The 20123-nt window shown below is 41.2% G+C and overlaps 1 long non-coding RNA gene across 1 annotated transcript in view; it reads left to right on the plus strand.

The window, feature by feature from the left end:
* The window catches only part of LOC140682162 (uncharacterized), a 287470-nt gene extending 267812 nt beyond the window's left edge, over positions 1 to 19658 (plus strand). Inside the window, exon 2 of the long non-coding RNA XR_012053426.1 lies at positions 19387 to 19658. This is a non-coding gene — a long non-coding RNA (uncharacterized lncRNA). The remainder of the gene's footprint in view (positions 1 to 19386) is intronic.
* Positions 19659 to 20123: the final 465 nt, after the last annotated feature.

The following is a 20123-nucleotide window of genomic DNA, read 5'->3' on the forward strand; positions in this document are numbered from 1 at the left end:
AACGAAAAGTCCAGCTGCGAAGTCTTTTCCGTGGGGGGGCCAAGCTTCAGCGGTGCAAGCCAAAGGTGCCGGCCCCACCCCTCTGGAAGCCCTGGCTCCTTAAAACGGAACCGCGGCTTGCGAGGGTGTTGTAACGTCCACGAGGTAAATCCACGAGCTTCTCGGGGCTCGGTGGTCCTCAATACGTGTGCCTGGAGCTCCCAAGCGACGTGTTTGGGCGCCACAACTGCCTTAACGCTCTCTTGTCCCCCCTTTTGTCCCAGCTAGCTCCGTGGGGGGGGGAGCGCTGGCAACTTCCGTGTTTTCCGGCGAACCCTCGCGGGTGTCGGCCAGGGCTGCGTGGGTCTGGGAGCGAGGCGAGTCCCCAGGCGAATAAAAGGAGAGAGACTTTTTCCCCCGCGGGCAAAATCTCGGTTTAGTGCGGCTTGGTTGGGAAGGCAAAAACCGAAAAGGCTGCAGCGTGCTGAGTTAGAGTTTTTCCGTGCCGCGTTGCCGGTTTGGGGGCGGGGCAGCGCGCTCCGAAGTTGGCCGCGAGCCAAGAGAGGCGGCGTGTGGAGCCGTGGCGCTGTGGCCGGCTCGTGCGGGAGCCGCGGCGACAGCGGCAGCGGCGGCGGCAACAGATCAGCTGCGGCAGCGACCGCGGAGCGGCCGTGGTCACCCGGGGCAGCGGCAGTGGTTGCGGAGCGGATGCAAGCGGTGGCGGCTGTGGCAGTCAGGGGCCAGGCGGGAGAAAAAGCCGCGGGCCGGGCAGCAGCAGCAGTCAGGGGCCGGGCGGGAGAAAAAGCGCGGGGCGTCCCCAGACCGCGGGTTAAATACTGAACAGGGGAAACCCGGAGCGGCCAATGAGATAACGCCACGGGGGGTCTGGGGACAGTGGGGTGCAGGGGTCCAATGGGAGATGGACAGGTGGAGGGTCGCCGGTCGTCTCCCGACCCCGCCACGTGACTGACAGATGGTCTGAGGGATGTAAACACGGTGACTTGGCACTTTCCCGGGAAGGCAAACCGCGGGGGGAGATGGGAAAACCCGGGGGGTCGCTTACAGATCGCAGGGGGATACATGGAATGAACTTATATATAATAGAACATATAATAATACAATTTCACATTTTCCCATTCTTTCAACAGCTTCATGCTTTAGATTTGCAGAAATTTATAACCTAAGGGAACAATACTTCAAGGTAATTCAGTCAGCCTTGACAATCCTCCTCTAGAAAAATTGTACATTACCCTATATAGGAACAGCTGTGATATGGCAGAAACATCAAATGTCACAAGTATTTCAGATGCTGTATGAAACAATTTTCTCTTTACCCTCCCACATTCCTTGGGAGAACTGGTTCCCTTTGTTTGTTTGTTTTTTTTTAAACACTGAAATTTAGCACATGTAGGAAAAGCATGATAGTGTAAAAGCAAATTATTTAACATACCTGGAATCACACACATACAAGAAGAAATTAAATTCTATCAAATGACACTGACAGGATCTTGTGCTTTTGTGTTTGGATTTTTTTTTTCCAAAACTTAAAGAAAAACATTTATGGCTCTTGGACATAAAAAAAAAAGGAGGACAAGGTTGTATTTGGCTTCTACAGAAGCCGGGAAGTTAACTTTCATACTTAAAAAATGCTTAAATAGACTGTATTGATAGCTGAGTTAATTGCTAATAGAAACAGGAAAGAATATTATCAACTCACAATTCATTGGTTCTCTAGGACAGATGGAGAACAAAACTGATGCCAGGTACTGGAGCTAACGCTGCTTCTGGTTCTGGGGCTCACTAAATTAACAGAGTTGTAAAGATTTTGGAGTGCAGTGCCCAAAAATACTTTCTTATGACAATTTTAAGACAAGGGTGGAAAAAGAATGAACACAGGTGCCTATTTATGCCAATAAGCAGAGACACAAAAAGCCTCAGAATACAGCTCTTAGACTCAGTATGTAAAGTCTACTTCCCAACAAATTCTTTCTCCAGGTTATTACATGAAAAACTGGGGTGATTTAGGTATAGGAATTTGCAGCTCTTTGAAATGTGGCAAAAGCAATCTTGTTATTCAAAAGAGAAGACACCCACTGAAATGCCAGCAGCATGCAGAAGTAGAATTATATTAATCCCTAAAGTTCTGATTAAAATCTCTGCAGCCCTCTGCTAGTACAAATGGTAAGTAGTGCAGTGGAGAGTAAAATGTCTTTAGTCCTTGAAATAAATATAGCAATTTCTCTGTGTAGCCAGAGCTTTTAAAAGAAGACATATTTTGCTTTACATTGCTGCTATAAGCACTCAAACCATATCAAGGTAGTAACAATAATTTTTCAAACCACATTTTTCATATGCTCTTATCTGATTAAATGCTAAAGTCATGTATTAGATGAAGCAGGTCAATTCTAGCATAAATGTGAAATAGACTCACCTTGACATCTACTCTTACCTTTTTTTGGACTGTGTATCTACAGTGGTATTGTACAATGTAATATATGAATCATTAGAACAGTGTGTATTATGAAAAAAAAAGGGATGCATATTTGTGTGATATTTCTCACCACAGTACTTCAGCCCTTTTTTAGACCTTTCAGAATCTTGGTTGAGGAAATATATCAGAGGTTTCTACATCTGATTAAATTCTTATTGGTAAATTATAGTTTCTCTGACCAATTAAGATAGATATTAATGTGACTTTCCTTTGTCTTTTTTCTGTTTTGTATGTGAAGTGGAAAAAAAAAACTTTATAATTTTATAAAATGTATATTTTGTTTTGGTTATGGATAATTTTCATGAACCTTATTCTGCATGCAGAATAAATTTACTTAGGCCAAAAACCTTGCTGTCCGTGAACATTATCTGCTCAGTGAAGGTGTTGAGCTGTCAGCCAGATGTATATTTTGGATGGTTCCAGATTCAGTGCTATAATAGACAACTAAATAAATCCCACAGGTTTAAATAACAAAGGTGTATTAGTGAGATGCAGAACTACTGACCTACGTGAGCCTGTAATCAGACATCACGGAGTGCAGTAACTGGGGAATTATGGAAGAGAATGTTGATTAGGGTGAAATGATGTTAGGCTTGGCGATTAAAGCTGGTCAAAACATGTTAGAATCTCAGAGATTGTGTGATAAACTGAAAGTTTATCACTGAATGTTTCTAAGACATGCATGTTCATTCCTCTGAATTCCTGATTTTCTGTGACAAGTCCTCCCAGACCTGTATTTCCACCACTACTCATTTAAATTTCATAGCTCAGTCCCACCTACTGAGAGAGCCAGTCCCACTATTCCATCCAATCCGCTGTTGCAAAAGCTCAGGCTGTGAATCCTATCATATCTCTATAGTTTTTCCTTCTCCTCCCTTGATACATCAGAAAGTCCATAGCTGGATGCTTCAGGCTCTTGATGGCATACATGATTTCCACCTTTTGTTTTTCTATTTGTACAGCCTGTCAGCTTTTTTTCACCATTTCAGCAAAGTGCAGTCACTGTTGATAGCTTTGGGACACTCTAGCACACAGCCAAATTTTGCACATTTTGGGCTGATATCTGCCTCTGGATGTTGAAACCAATCTCAAACTAATCTGCTTTGCATTCTATAAAGCTGTTTTACTGAGGCTGTTGGTAGTTCGAATTTCTAGTGCAATCTTTTTTGGGAATGTGTGACAGCCTTGATATAATTTAAAGCTTAGAAATAAGTCTCCAACTCATTGAGAGCTCTGTCTGAACTTGAATGTTCATGTGTGTGCTTGAAAACTATTAAATCTTGGGGGAGATCCTCCTCTAGCATGGATGACTGCTGATTGGGGCTTTGAGCTGGTTCCCTTGTCCTCTTTCTTCCATGTATTTTTTACTTGTTGCAATGGTTGCCCCTGTTGCAGACGAACTGTGTTTTTAGATATGATGTCCTCTTGATGTTTCATGCTAAGTGTAAGAAACAGCAGCTCTGCTAATTGTAATTTCTCTTTTTCCCCTACTGATTGCTGCTGATCATAAAAAAAAATGTTTCTTGGAGGTAGGCTGTTGGGAAGGGTAGATAAATATGATTAAGAACCACAATAGTACAGCCAGGACAAATATAACGCCCCCTACTGGCTGGACAATAACCCTCACCTACAGAGGGGTCCAAAAGCCAAATGGACTGTTCCATCTCACCCCCCAGAATGTATGGTTCACCCCACAGCTGTAACCCTCCCCTGAACCATCAGGTGTCTGTGACCCCATTGGCCCAGGTCCTGTTCCAGCCCACCTTGGAGCCCCCCTGATAAAGGGTCTCCGGGGGGCTGGACGCCCTCTTGGATCTTCCCCTCTCCTCCTGGAGCGTCCTCCGGGAGTCCCTGCTCCCCTCTTTGTCTTACCCCTCCCCCATCACCTCAGGCCCAGCCACGTGCTGTGTCTAGCAGCTCGAGGCAGGGCCTTTCTGCATCCTGAATAAACCTCATCCCCCAAGAGCAACCACAGAGAGCTCGCTTGTATCTGTCCGTGGAATACAAAATAAACGTCTTTACAGTAGGCCAGTAGTGAAACTGACAGTCCCAGAAGCCTGTTAGCACTGTTCCTTAAATGAATTTCCAGGCGCTGTGACAGCAATGCAGTAGAACAGATTCTTTAGACAAGGTCAGATTGGTATTCAGCAGAATGCAAATAGAAATTGTAAGTCAGCACAGACATATCTCACTCTGTCACATGTGCTGCCTGCTGACAAATTAATAACTCTTTCAGGAGTTAAATGCAGGTGCTTTCCAATGCTGTTCACTACTTTGGTGGCAATTATAATTTTCTTGGATATACCTACCCTATACATTTCTTTTTCATTATGAGGTGAATCACTGTGTGGGGAACAATTACTGCCTAACTGCTCGTATCCCGCCGAGTGTGTCATGGTTTGACACGGGAAGAGAATTTTTTTTTAGAAGGAAGAGGTCCACCAGTCAGGGGTCAGGTTTAGATACTGACACTTGGGGTGACCAATTGAAGGTGGACACGCCTCTGAGAACACAGAGGGGTTAAAAGCGGAATTCCCAGGAGGACTCGTCCTTCTTTGGTTCCGGTCACCGCATGGTACGGACCTCCTCTGCCCAGCCCGGGCTGGGTGGGGGAGGGGAGCCATGCGGCCTGCAGAGGTAGGCCAGGAGGTAAAGGATCGGAACCGGCTGGGTCAGCTCCTGCGGATGGAAGGGTGGAGAACATCTGGGATGTTTTTGTTCCCCCTCCCCTAAGCCAGAGGGAAAAGAGATAGAGAGCCAGCAGACACCTAGGAGTTTGCCGGCGGAGGAGAAGGAGAAAGGGGGGGGAAGATGCCCAGCGTGGGAGACTAGAGAAAGAGTCCTGGGCTGAGATTGCAGCTGTCCGGGAAGTCCGGGAATTTTAACCCTTTCCTGTGAAATGAAGGCTTTATGAAATATTACTCCTCCTGAATTTGAAGAAAAGAGAGACTGCCTGAAACTTCAGATGTTCAGAGAAGAAGGTTGGGGGCAGATGATAGAGTGGCTTTTTGGCTGGACTCTGCTTGTTTACCATAGACTGAACCACTCTTTCTTTCAAGAGGGACTGCATTTTAGGGGGATGCATTGGTGAGCCAAGAGACCTTCTTCAGCAACTACCAGTTTTGGAGTGGACAGAGAGAGAGCTGAGGAGGGTGTGAGGATGCCCTCCATCTTCAGAGAAGAAAAGATGATCTCTGTCTTTTGGACCCTCGGCCCCAGGGGAAAATGGGGGGGACTCTAGTCCCGAATTGTGATACTGGACTGTTGTTCCTGGTGGTCCTTGGCAAAGCATCCTTAAAGGGGCCCTATAAGCAGTCTTTGTCCTTGCACAGTGGTGAGAGCACTGTGACATGGAGAGGAGAATGTCACACTGGCCGGTGTGTCTGGGCGGTGCCACGTGTGACATTGGAAACACAAGAGGTGGCAGCTGTGTTTCCTGGGGGTCTATGGTGCAAGGGGGACTCCTCTCTTCCCCGATGGACTCAGTATTGATTATATTGAAGGGTGAAACCTTGATTAAGGATCCAAATGGGTCTCGCTGGGGTTTGGTGGAGTTGAGTGGAGGGAGGAGAAATGTTTTAGAAGGTTTTAATTTCGAATTTTGTATGTTTTTTTTCTTTCCTTTCTTTTCCTTTTATAGTAGTAGTAGTAGTAGTAGTGTAATAAAGTTTTTTCCTTTGTTATTAAGTTTGGCCTGCTTTGCTCTGTTCTTGATCACATTTCACAGCATTTGATTGGTAAGTTGTATTTTCATGGGGCGCTGGCATTGTGCCAGCGTCAAACAATGACAGAGTGTTAAAGTGGGTTGGTGTTAGTTCACAGTGCTGTCTGCAAGCTGTCCATATATCAGTGGTTTTTATATCAGTGGTTTCAAAGGGAACGCACGAGCTGCTGCATAATGTGGGTAAAAGCTGTGTTTTCTTTCTACTTGTCTTAAAAAGATGAGGTCACCATACCAGTGCTTGGGCCAGAAGAGGGATACTAAATTGTTCCATGCTGCCATCAGTTACCATTTCTATCAGTCTTAGGAAGTCATGCTGGTATTACATTTGTCTCTCTCTGCTTCTGTTCCATGAATCACAGTATCATAATACACTCATATGTTGGGTCATTTGTGTTTTTCAAGAGGTGGCATGTGAAACCCTGGAGTGTATCGGGTGCTGACTTAGAAACACCCTTAAAATTTTTTACAATACTTACTCTGAGAAAAAGCTTTTTCAAGCAAATCTAGATGAGGGCTTACAGCTGGAAAAGAGGAAGATTTCCCAGTAGTGCTTATCCTTCACTTTATCTGCAGCAAAGATCTGCCTTCAGGGTCAGACCCAGAGAAGAAAGCGCAAAAATGTGTGTGTAGAGGGGCTTGTTCAAGATCTTTCAAGTGCAGGCATGTGCTCTGCAGCATCCACACATTGATCACCAACTATGTGTTGCAGCAGAGAGGGCTTTACAGTAAAATCTTGTAGTAGGGGGCCAGGGACTTTTGCAGGACAAAGACTGGAAAGGAAACCCTTCCCCCAGGTAGTTGCAGACACAGTTCTTAATCTGGTGGTGGTGGTTGGATAGCTACTCCAGAAGATTGGGGAAGCTAAAGAATAAGAAAAAGCTGAACATGTCTGAAAAAACCTTGCTTTGGTATTTGGCCCAGTGCTAGATTTCTTTTCCCTTAATGTGAAGAGTCTTTCAAGGCTTGCAGAGCAAGATGTGAGTAGTTACTCTGTGGTGCTGTCTACTACATAATTTACCCAGGTGTAAAACAGGGGCTTCTGATTGAGCACAGTCTGACCTACAAGAGCTTATTGCAGTGCTCAGGGACTGAGCCAGGCACACCTGGTGCTCCAGAGGAGAAGGGAGAATGAGGAAAGAAAATGTTGAGAAGACAAAGGACATATGAAAATAAGAGAAAGCAGCAAATGAAAGAAGAAGCGCCTGAAGAGGAGAAAGATCTGAAAAGGTAAAAATGACAACTAGCCAGTACCATGACAAATAATGAAATGAGAAAGCAGAAAGAGACACATGAGGCTTGGGCTTGGAAGCATGCCACTGAATCTCATGATCCTTGAGAGTTCTGTTAATTTCCTTTCACACTAGATAAGGATGGGAAGGTTTCTGCCTGGTACAATGAAGTGAATTCAGGAAGGATTGGAAAAGCAATGCATTGTTCCAGTCTGCTCTTTCACCCTAACTGGGGAAATCTTGGAGTGAAATTTCTTATTTTCCATGTGACAGCTTTATCTATAATGGATTGTTTAAAATTTAAATTTCACCTATGTTCCAAGGAGTGATGTAGCATGTGTCAAGTGAGGAAATTCTGAAATCAATCAGGTTCAATAAAAATCTGGAAGGCTGAATACATATCTGTTAAACATGTTCTCCAAGAGACGAGACATAGACGTACCACTGTGTTGTAAGTTTCACAAGTTGCAAACATGCACAAAATTACATTCCTGCTTCCAAATGATCTGAACTGATATTTATGCTGTTGCAGTAGTTATGTTTTAATGTACCATTGCATTATGTTCCCAGAGAAAGTAGAAGCATATCTAAAGAAACAATAATGTATAGTAAATTGAAGATTATAGGACAGACATGACCTGCCTTGTTCATCTTCAAGTCAAAAATCATGAATCTGTGTATTGAGAAGATTGATTGATTTGTTTTTATGACTACAGAAGTAATTTTGAATGAGTAAGAAGTCTACATGTGCATGAGATCTCTATAGAAGTATTTCTCAGAAGAAATCACAGAATCATAGATTATTTTGCTTTGGAAGGTACCCGCAAAGATACTCTAGTCCAACTACCCTTCAAGGAGCAGGGTCATCTTCAACTGGATCAGGTTGTTCAGAGCCCTGTCCAGACTGACCTTAAATCTTTCCAGGGATGGGACATACATCAGTCCCCTGGGCAACAGTTTCTAGTAACCCACTACCCTCAACATAAAAGATTTCTTCCTTATATCTAGTCTGAAATGATGCCAGTGTTTTGGCTAAAACTTTTCATTTTCAAGAAATGAAAAGTGATTGTAAAAATTATTAACTGTGTAAATATAATATATTATGTAAGTTCAATAGGTTAGAGTGCACTTGAGTTTTTTCCGTTATGAAAATAAAGAAAAAAAAAAAAACCCAAAATTTCTAAAATGTGCTTCTAGTTTTTGAGAAGAATATTTGTCTGCAAGTCACATTTGGAGTGCATTTAATCTTCAAGGTGAGTAGTATTGAAAAATGGGAGGTCGATTCCTAGTGAAAGAATACAAAAGTCAGAATTCTGCTCAGTTCTCATGTCAATAGCTTTAGTAATCAAATTGAAACAAGCTTAATGTCACTGGTGTATTTTTGTTGAATTAGAAAAGTGAAGAGTAAGCAAAGAAAAATAATCTTCTGTGTCTCCAGGATATTCTGTTCAGTTTGAAAATGAAAATTAAAAAAATGAAAGCCTACATAAATACCATTTAATAAAAAGGCACAAGTTCTTTTCTTAAAATGTATGCAATTCAATGAATTTTTCAGGGAATAAATCTTGCTTTTACTGCTTTAGACTAGCATAGTTATTTAGGCCTATAAGTAATAACATTTGACAATGAACATAACTGTTGTCTTCTAAATTCTGAAGATCTGAAGGGTTTTTTATTTTAAGAAACTAGGATGGAAAAGAAGTAACCTGATTTATACTACTGAAGCAACCCAGTGTGAAATAATGTCTTTTTAAAAAAAGTTTTCCTCACTCTGTCATGAAGAATGGTAGGAGGAGGGTATAAATAAATAAATAAATAAATACAACAAAAACAAAGCCTTGATTGCTACTCACTCTTGCAGGGAGCTTGACAGTGCTGATTAACTCTGTCAGTGCAACTAAACACTGTATAATATTTATATTAAAAAATCACAATAGCAGTTCACTTTCCATAAATTTAACTTTGCTTTCCAGCTGACTAATTATGCATATTATTTTGGCATCTTCATAAGAAAGGAAATGGAATATATGATGCTTCAAAAACTTTACTATTGAGTAATTTTGTACCAAAACTAAAATGCACAACCATACTTCTGAAAGTAAATTGGATGTGCTGTAAAAAGAGCAGAACAAAAATTCAGATAGGTCAATAATTTTGGTCATATTGTCACAGATTTTGTGAATTTTCTGGCCTAGAAAAGATATTGAAATTATAGACTCAGTGGGAAGGAATGGGAGTATATTCTGCTCTTTGCTTGAATAGCAAAACAGATTCTGTGCAAAGTTTAAATTAAAATACAACCCACATGTTTTGGGGGTGGGATGATTAAATGTGAGTGAAGGGAGAGAAAGTAGCAGTGTATAGTCTAGTGTAGTAAAGAATTGGAACGATTTTCATTTCTGAATTGTTTTTGCACTTCACAATGCTTAGCTATTATGATGGCAACCAGAAAGGTGTATTTTTTCGGGAATTTGATCACAGTCACCATAAAGTAAAAAATATATTTATTATTTAATTTTATTATTTAACATTTAAGGCTGCTGTCCATAGGCTAAAATGAACCCCTTTCCTCACACCACAACAGGTCAGTCAGCATTCCTAGCAGAATATGTTATATGCTGCTTTTCCTCATCTTTCCATCTCTTCTGAGGAGTTGCAGGATTTTCAGCATGGGTAGTTAGCCTAAATTGTCCTTACTGTATACTTGAAATTTCACATTAAACTTAATTGTTTCATTTTTTTAATAGCTGAAAACAGATATTGGAAGGGGACTCTCTGCAATGAATAATATATACTAGAACAAGATTTTGCTTTGTCATTATATACATCTGACTTTTGTTGACTATTTAATTTCTGTCTTTTTTTAAATTTATCCAACACTTCCAAAAGAATAACATAATAACTGTTGAATAACTTCTGTTGAATAACTATGGAATAACTTATTCAACAGATTAGATTTGATTCTTGCTTCCTCCTCTTGTGTCCTAGCCATCATGTTTAAAATTGAACTTCTATTAGAGATTTTGAGAATGTCTAATAGGAATCAAAGCTTTAAATACATTACATTTCCTTTGACTTCATGCTCCACTACATAATTTAATTTTGGGGAGAAAGGAGACAAACAACTTTGTACCTCAGCTGGAGCTATGACAGTAAGATCTTAACTTATTTGGGAGAGTATTGGTCAGGATATAGATGATATGTCAGAACCATATTGGAAATATATTTGAAACAAGAAATGATTTGATCATGTGGTATATGTTTTTGCCTCTTTTCACTTTTCAATTGATTTTGATGACCTGCTTAGTGATTGTGTTCAAAATTGTTATTTTTTCAGGCATTAATATTTATTTTGATTTTAAAATATTATTATGTGAAATGGTGTCTTTGCAGAAATCTTTTTTGTAAGGTATAGTTTGGCCAAAAAAACGATAAAACAAAAAAATAGAAAGACTTGAGAAAATTTACCACATAAGAAGCTTGGCACTATTTTTGGCTGAGTTCACATATGTTTTTCACAGTTTAGTACTTGTACCTAACAATAAATGTTGGCTTTATTTGCTTCTACCAATTATTTCAAATATTCAACACTTTATCTTTGCTTGGACCTAGTGAAGACTAGCTAAGGCTCTTCCTGGCCAGGAAAATTCTCCTCTCAGGGGGCATATGTCAATTGTCCTTGGGTTAGATGACCTGTTCCAGGCTAAGTTAAACTGTGATAAAAATAAGACTGTAAATGTAGTATTATTGCTTACTCCTGATTAATCAATGAAGGATAGTAGCGCTTAATGACTATTAGATTTAAAAGAATTATTATTTTATTTTGTTTTGTTTATCCATGTAGCATGCACATATGCACTGTCTCTGGAATGTTGAGCATTCTTTAGCTGGAGAGCCAGCTGGAATGAGAGCTTCAAGGAAAGCTTCACCGCCCACTACTAGATTGTTTCTGTCTGTTCTTACTTAGTATGGGGTTTATTTTAATTTTAATACTATATGGTAAATTTATACCTCAATTACTGGTACCAATCAATGTAGGACTTGATATCCTGATTTCTACCTTGAAGACAACCATAGTTTTCTTCTATGTCTTCCTAATTTACTTTGGAAAGATTATCAAGATCTTGACATCTACTCCTGAGACTTTATTGTGGAGTATTAATGACTGGGAGAAAAAGCAAGTCTATTTACCAGGTGGGATATGTTATTAGAGAAGAAGTGAAGCAGCCCGCTGACCAGTTTGATCTATATTCCTCTGAAGAGACTTTTCTCAAAAGTTTGCTTTTCTGAGATTCCTTCACCTCATTACAGACAACAAAAGTTGATTTATAGTACTTAAAATTTTTACTGTCATTTAGAGCTGGAGTTGATATGCTTTATAGACTCATAAAATAAGCGAGGCTGGGACAATTACTGGAAGTAACGGCAGTTATAAATTGACTTTTTTGGGACTACTGCAGTAGTGGATTACATTTATGTCACTGTTATACAGCTAGGACACCGTGATAGACTTAACTGTTTCTAAGCATAGGTAGTGAGGCAGAAGGTGAGTATGTACAAGGCTTTATGATACCCATTAAAAGTTATGAGATTTTACACATATTTGTGACTTTAGTAATTCTCTGTGCATTAAACTTGATTGCTGCATTTCTTGTTGCGCAATATAAAGTCCAGGAAGCCAATGTAGGGGTATTTTTGTTTTGGTTTGGTGGGGTTTTTTGGGGTTTTTTTTTTTTTGTTTTGTTTTGTTTTGGGTTTTTTTTGGTTTTTTTTATGAGCAGAACAGTAAAAATGTACCTAGACATTTTATTTTGAAAGGTTAGATTAAATGAAAGTGGTGGAAGAAAATTTCCTTATCCGAATTTACCAAAACATCAAGTCTAAAAAATTGGAATTGATTTCAACCCCAAATTTACATACTAAAGTGCCAGAAAAAAGATTTGAGCCTCATTCAATTCTAGCCAATATTTTTTCTAATTACATAATTTAATTTATAATTTTCCTCTGCATAGAGTTTTTACACTATTATTTTGTATGCTTTTGAAGCTGAGAGTGAGAAAATGTAGAATCTCATCTCCTTGGCACTAGGGTGCTTAAATATATATTTTTCTGAAATATGATTGTACAGTCCAGTTGGTTTTCTAGAAAACCTGAGAAAATTTGTTGCTTAAGCTTCTTTGTGCATATGTGGATATGAACATATTAGTACATATAAGATAATATGTTAATAAACACAACTCTGTGCTTTACATAAACTAGCAATAATAAGCCGTACTGCCTGTGCCAGACTCAAATAATAATCAATTTGAACACGCAAATAAAATATACTGAATATCACTTTTTGAAGTTTTGAATTTCCATGACAACTTTTCTGTGCGTTTTTTTGATGCTAGTGAAATAAGTATGATGCCTTTATTAATGAAATAAGTATGATGCCCTCAAGTGAGAGGGCATCCAAGTGAGAGATGATAAAAGACTCAGCTGCACTGCAATGTGAATATAATTAAACATTGTTAGTACTTCAAAATATAACATCTTCTTGAATGGGTTTTACTACTGTGAAAGACAATAGCATAGTTTTTGTTCATCAGGAAAAGTCCCAGGGATTGTATAAGTCACAGGAAACAATGGGGCAGGAGGGCAGGATGTACTGCAATTAGTAGATAGTGGAATTGAGAGATCTTTGAAAGCTGCGTTACCATATTTGGAGAAGTTATTGCAGGGTTAACGCTACCTCGGAGGAAGAAGAATAGGAGCTTTCCTCAAACGATCACCGGACAGCAGAAAAAAGACCCCTAGCAACACGCCGCGTAGATGCAGAGCACGTCGAGAATATCACAAAGTCCAGAACTGAAGGGGTATAAGAACTGAAAGACCGGGAGGTGCGGTGCGAGACGTTGGTGGGAGCAGAGGCTCCCCGGCCGCCCAGCGCTGCATTTGCCCGTACTGCTTGCTTGCTAAATTAATAAAATTCTCTTTATAAAGTGACACAAATTGGTCCCGTGTCATAATTTATAACAATATTTGGTGCCGTGACTCGGATAGAGAAATAGCCTGGTTATTCTGGGACCCTTGGGAGGCGCCCCGCCTTTTTTTTGGCGGCCCGATTGTCCCAGACCTCCCGGTCTCTCTACCGACGAACCTAAATTAAGCTGCGGGCAAAGGAGAGCCGGTTAAAAGGAGAACCGGTGGTTACCCCTGTAAACTTTGTGCACGAAGATCCGAGCAAAGACGCAGGACGCGTAAGTATAGGCCGGTTTCCCGCTCGGTTTGGGGTGGTTTTCCTGGAGTGTTGTGTATGAGAGGTCTCATAGAGACCAAGTGAGTGCGGACCCTCAGTAGTGCGGTTCCCAATACCCGAGAGGGCTTGGGCCACGAACCAGGGGAGCGTGTGTGTGAAAAATTGAGTGCACTCCGGAAGATGGGACAGAGGAAAAGCAAGCCCTCTGGTCCCATGGGTGGGGGAACCCCTGCAAAGCTTCCCCAGATTCCTGAGGATAGTCCTCTAGGAGTAATGATAAATAATTGGCATGCCTTTCCCAGTAGGGGAAAGGGAAAAGATAAAGCAAAAATGATCCACTATTTTAAGGAGGTATTGGAAAAGTTTGGACCCAAATTTGGGAGGTTTGGACCCAAATTTGGGGGATTTTAAAGAGGTTTTGGAGATTTGGAGCCGAGTTTGGAGGGTTCTGTCCCAAATCCAGGAGGTTCTGACCCAAATTCGGGGAGTTTTAAGGAGATTTTAGGGGGTTCTGACCCAAAACCAGGAGCTTCTGAGCCGAATCTGGGAGGTTCTGACCCAAATTTGGGGGTTTGGAGGCAGAATTTAAAGACTTGGACCTGAAATTTAGAGGTTTTGACACAAATCTGGGGGATTCTGACCCAAATCTGGGGAGTTGTGACCCAAATCTGGGGGTATGGACCCAAAATTAGGAAGTTCTGACCCAAATCTGGGGGGATTTGACACGGAGTTTGGGGGATTTTAAAGAGAAAAGGAGAATTATAAGGGAAACGGGGATGAGAACCTAGGATAATAAACATCAACAGGGACCATTAGCAGACACTAAAAGGCCCCTGCAAAATCCCCAATGGAATAACCAAGACCCGCAGCATAGGACCCATATGGACGACCTGCGGAACATAATCATACAGGGCATTAAGAGAGCCGTCCCTAGGGGACAGAATATGCAAAAAGCCTTTAAGGTGCAGGACAAGAGGAGGAGGCAGTGAGACAGGAGAAGGAGATTCTCTCAATCCCAGCCCCGAGGACTAAAAAGCAAGTAAGGCAATTATTGGGACTATTTGGGTACTGCAGGTAGTGGATAGGAAATTTCAGTGGAAAGATAAAACTTTTATATGTGTCATGGTTTGACGCTGGCACGATGCCAGCACCCCATGAAAATGCAATTTATCAATTAAATATTGTGAAATGCAATTGAGAACAGAGTAAAGCAGGCTAAACTTAATAATAAAGGAAAAAATTTATTATACTATTACTACTGTTACTATAAAAGGAAAAGAAAGAAAAGGAAAAAACTATACAAAATTTAAAATTAAAACTTTCTAAAATATTTCTCTTCTTATTACTTTACTAAATTATAGTGAGACTCATTTGGATCTTTAATTAAGTTTTTATCTTTTAAGATAATTAATACTGAGTTTATTGAGGAAGAGAGGAGTCCCCCTTGTATTATAGACTCTTAGGAAACACAGCTGCTACCTCTTGTGTTTTCATGTTATATGTGGCACTGCTCAGACACACTGGCTAGTGTGACACACTCTTTTTTTATGTTACAGTGTTCTTACTACTGTGCAGGGATAGAGATTGCTTATAGGGCTCTTTTAAGGATGCTTTGCTAAGGACTATTAGGAACAATAGTCTAGTGTTTTATTTCGGGACTATAATCTCTCTCATTTTCCCCTGGGGCCGAGGGTCTAAAAACAGAGATTGCTTTTTTTTTTTTCTCTGAAGATGAAGGGCATCTTTACACTCTCTTTAGCTCTCTCCGTCTATTCTTGAACTGGTAGTTGCTGAAGGAGGTCTGTACTTTGTGATGACCGGAACCAGAGAGAGCTAATTCTCTTGGGAATTCTGCTTTTAACCCCTCTGTGTTCTCAGAGGCGTGTCTACTTTTAATTGGTTATTTTAAGTGTCAGTATCTAAACTTGACTCTTGACTGGATCGACCTCTTCTTTCTAAAAAAAAAAAAAAAAATTTTTTCTGTGTCAAACCATGACACTATGATAAATTGACAAAGGATTACTCAAATAGTCACAAGAAGATGAGGAACAATTAGAGGCCCTTAAAAGAGAATTGAGTAATGCACCTGTACTTAGCCTCCCTGATCTGAAGAGACCTTTTTATCTGTTTGTTAATGTAGATGGGGGGACAGCATATGGAGTTTTGGCTCAAGATTGGGCTGGGAGTAAGAAACCAGTAGCCTACTTATCAAAGCTTCTGGATCCTGTTAGTCGTGGGTGGCCCACCTGTTTACAGGCAATAGTGGCAGCTGCTTTGCTGGTAGAAGAAACCGGTAAGATTACCTCTGGAAGCGAGTTAAGGGTAATGTCCCCACATAACATAAGGGGAGTATTGCAGCCGAAAGCAGAAAAATGGATTACAGATGCTAGGCTTTTGAAGTATGAAGGAATCCTAATTTCATCCCCTCAATTAACACTTGAGGCCACTGCCCTCCAAAATCCTGCACAGTTTCTGTATGGTGAGCCTTGCTCAGAATTAGCACATGATTGCCTCCAGCAAATAGAAGAACAAATAAAGATTAGACCAGACCTGGAGGGGGAAGAACTGGAAACAGGGGATAAGCTGTTTGTGGATGGATCATCCAGGGTACTTGAAGGGAAAAGAAGGTCGGGATATGCTATAATTGATGGGAAAACCCTACAGGTAAAGGAATCTGGTCCCCTGAGCCCCAGCTGGTCCGCCCAGGCATGCGAATTGTATGCAGTATTAAGGGCTCTAAGATTATTAGAGGGAAAGGCGGGGACAATTTACACTGACTCAGAATATGCCTATGGTGTTGTGCACACTTTCAGGAAAATTTGGGAGGAAAGAGGTTTAATCAATTCACAGGGTAAAGGACTGCTGCATGATAAAACAGATTTTGCAGGCAATAAGGGGTCCAAAAGAGATAGCTATAGTGTACATACGGGGACACCAGAAGGGCATGGGAAACACAATCAGAGGAAATAATCTAGCTGACCAGGAGGCAAAAAGAGCGGCACTACTAACTTTAAAATATAAACCGATGAACATGCAACGGGAGAATTGTACCACCTGTGGGGGTGGTTTGGAATGTTTTTGTGAAAGCCCTGAGGAGAAATATTGCTGTTCACATGGCCCAAAATTCATTTGAACATTTACTGTTCAAGAAAAACAAAAATTGGACTGAATGGGGGTATGGGAAAAAGAGGAAGGTAAATGGATATTACCTGATGGTCGGGAGGTGTTGCCAAAAGCGATGGCATTGAGAGTATTACAGGCAATGCACGGCAAAACGCACTGGGGAACTCAAGCACTAATAGACCAATTTGCTATTAAAGATATGTGTATAGGGGTATATAACCTGGCCAAGCAGGTAACCAGTCGCTGTCTAACCTGCTTAAAGGTAAATAAGCAGCAGCAAAGAGAGAGAGTGATGGGTGGTCAGAGCTGGTTCACAGACCCTTTTCTCACGTACAGGTGGATTTCACAGTTACCTAAAATAGGAAGGTATAAGTACTTGCTAGTCATAGTGGATCACCTCACCCACTATGTGGAAGCCTTCCCCACAGCAAGGGCAACTGCACATGATGTAGTAAAGATAATACTGGAAGAGGTTATCCCCAGATATGGTATATTGGTGGCGGTAGACTCAGACCAGGACCCTCACTTCACCTCGAAGGTGACAAAGGACATTTTTAATACTCTGAGAATACAGTGGAAACATCACACCCCATGGCACCCACAAAGTTCCGGAAGGGTGGAAAGGATGAATGGGGAAATTAAGAAACAATTGACTAAGTTATGTCATGGGTAAAATGCTTACCCCTCTAGCACTGTTGAACATCCGTACGCAACCTCCACTGATGTGGGGGTTTCACCCTTTGAGATGCTGTTTGGGATGCCATATGACATTGAGGCCCCCATGAACCACCTATGTATAGAAAATTTTCAAATCAACACCTACATCACACAGATAATGAATAGGAGAGAGGAGCTCCAGAAAAAGGGGCTGTTAGTGCAGAGACCACCTTTGGACCTCCCCATTCACAAAATAAAGCCTGGGGATAAAGTACTTATTAAAACTTGGAAAGAGACCTGCCTGACCTCACGTTGGGAAGGTCCGTTTGTTGTTTTGCTTACCACAGAAACTGCTATCAGAACAGCTGAGAAGGGGTGGACTCATGCGAGCCACGTCAAAGGTCCAGTCACCACAGACGACCACTGGAAAGTGACCAGCCAGCCTGGGGACTTGAAGGTTACCATTAAGAGAAACTGATGAACTCTGTATACATCATTCAAGTCGGTCACAAAGGGGAGCAAGAGGGATATAATTACCTGCTTGTTAGTGATTATTTGATAATTTGTAATAAGGTAAACTGTGATTGTTATCCTTTTGTATGCTTTGCATGTAAAGTTTGCCAAGAACGGTGGGGAGTCCAGTGCCGAAGGGGGAGGCTGCCCACTGGGGTTTGTACAGAATGTTACACGACTGAACGAGAATTAACCGAAGCTGTGTTGAAATTAGGGGAGTGGGAAATCAGTGGATTCCCTTTGAATCTGAGGAAAATTTACACCGGAGGGGTGCATCCAGAAAACTTTTGTTTCCACTCTAACGAGCCCCCTCTATTTGTTGCCCAAATTATAAAAGAGTGTTGTCGAAGGGAACTAAAGGGGGTCCCGTGTGACCCACCCCCGGTCAAGGATAAGAACTGGGAACAGTACAAAGTTAGGCAGGAGCAGGGGAATGGGCGCTCAGGCGAGTACCGCTGCTGCCGAGAAGATGGTTTACCCCGCGGCTCGAAGCACCCGAGTCGGCGGGCGAGGCAGAGGGGAAAGAGCCAGGCCCCCCAAAAATAGAATATCGCTGAAATGCTCCAACTATTGCCAGCCAAGTACTAAGTTCCTCCAGAAGACCAGTCTGATTACCCCCGAGACACCAACAGGGCAACAAACCCAAAAGGGGAAAATAAGACATTATATAGTAAATGCAAGGTCAGGACTCCACCCATATTGGCAAATTACTGGTATTACAATGTTTTTTTTACCCTATAATAAGGAGAGGGCTCCCAAGCTTTACATCAACCTTTTAAGTGGACACTAACCCGAGTGGATGGTGTGGGAATTCAGAACCAGATAACATCCAGATCCCCTAGTTTTAACCCACAGTTATGTGAACTAGCCCCTATAGAGCCTTGTTTGGATAGAAACGGATTTTATATGTGCCCAGCATCAAACCCAGGGAAAGGGTATTGCAACTACCCTGGAGAATATTTCTGTGGGCACTGGGGCTGTGAAACAATAGCTTCAGATTGGTCAGTAGCAGGAGATAAATTCCTTAAAGTATCATGGGGGCCTTATGGATATAAACCTCCGCAGAAGGATTCCAGTGGTAAAATTGTGAACTCGGAGAACTGTAATTATTAAGGGAAGGCTAGAAGCATCACACCTGATGCTGATTAGAGCAAAATATGAGTCAATACCAGAAAACCTAGAAATGGAAGAGATCCTAGTTATAAGCCACCAAGAATTACAAAGGTTTGATGAACAAAATGATGAAAAGACAAAAGGGGGGATTTGTGAAAGACAATAGCATAGTTTTTGTTCATCAGGAAAAGTCCCAGGGATTGTGTAAGTCACAGGAAACAGTGGGGCAGGAGGGCAGGATGTACTGCTATTAGTAGATAGTGGAATTGAGAGATCTTTGAAAGGTGCGTTACCATATTTGGAGAAGTTATTGCAGGGTTAACGCTACCTCGGAGGAAGAAGAATAGGAGCTTTCCTCAAACGACCACCGGACAGCAGAAAAAAGACCCCTAGCAACACGCCGCGCAGATGCAGAGCACGTCGAGAATATCACAAAGTCCGGAATTGAAGGGGTATAAGAACTGAAAGACCGGGAGGTGCGGTGCGAGCCGTTGGTGGGAGCAGAGGCTCCCCGGCCACCCAGCGCTGCATTTGCCCGTACTGCTTGCTTGCTAAATTAATAAAATTCTCTTTATAAAGTGACACAAATTGGTCCCGTGTCATAATTTATAACACTACTACATTGAAGCAATCCCTCTTCAATTATGTGTAAATATTTGACTAAACATTTATATTGAATTTAAAATTAGACAACAAATAAAAGTTGATGCTTATCCTTTAAAGCATTACAGATGATTTTCTTAACACCACAAGTATGTGTAACATATTTAATTTTATATATTAGGGGAACATCATATAGCATTTAAATAATTTTTTAAAAATATTTTTGGTAATTTGAAATTTCCTACCTACTGAGGGAAGAGAGCAGAAATAAAAAAACCATACATTTACTTTAGGTGTTTGGAGTGGAATACACTCTTTGCAGATTTTATATAGAAATATCTGAGAAGGTGTGTGTGTTCAGTTAACAAAGGTTTATTAATGAAAAGGAAAAAATTTATTCCAAGAGCAAAATGCCTTGGAAGTCTAATCTACCATTATAAAATGTAATGC

Source organism: Taeniopygia guttata, chromosome W (genome assembly GCF_048771995.1).
Source record: "Taeniopygia guttata chromosome W, bTaeGut7.mat, whole genome shotgun sequence".
In the NCBI taxonomy this organism is placed as follows: Eukaryota; Metazoa; Chordata; class Aves; order Passeriformes; family Estrildidae; genus Taeniopygia; species Taeniopygia guttata.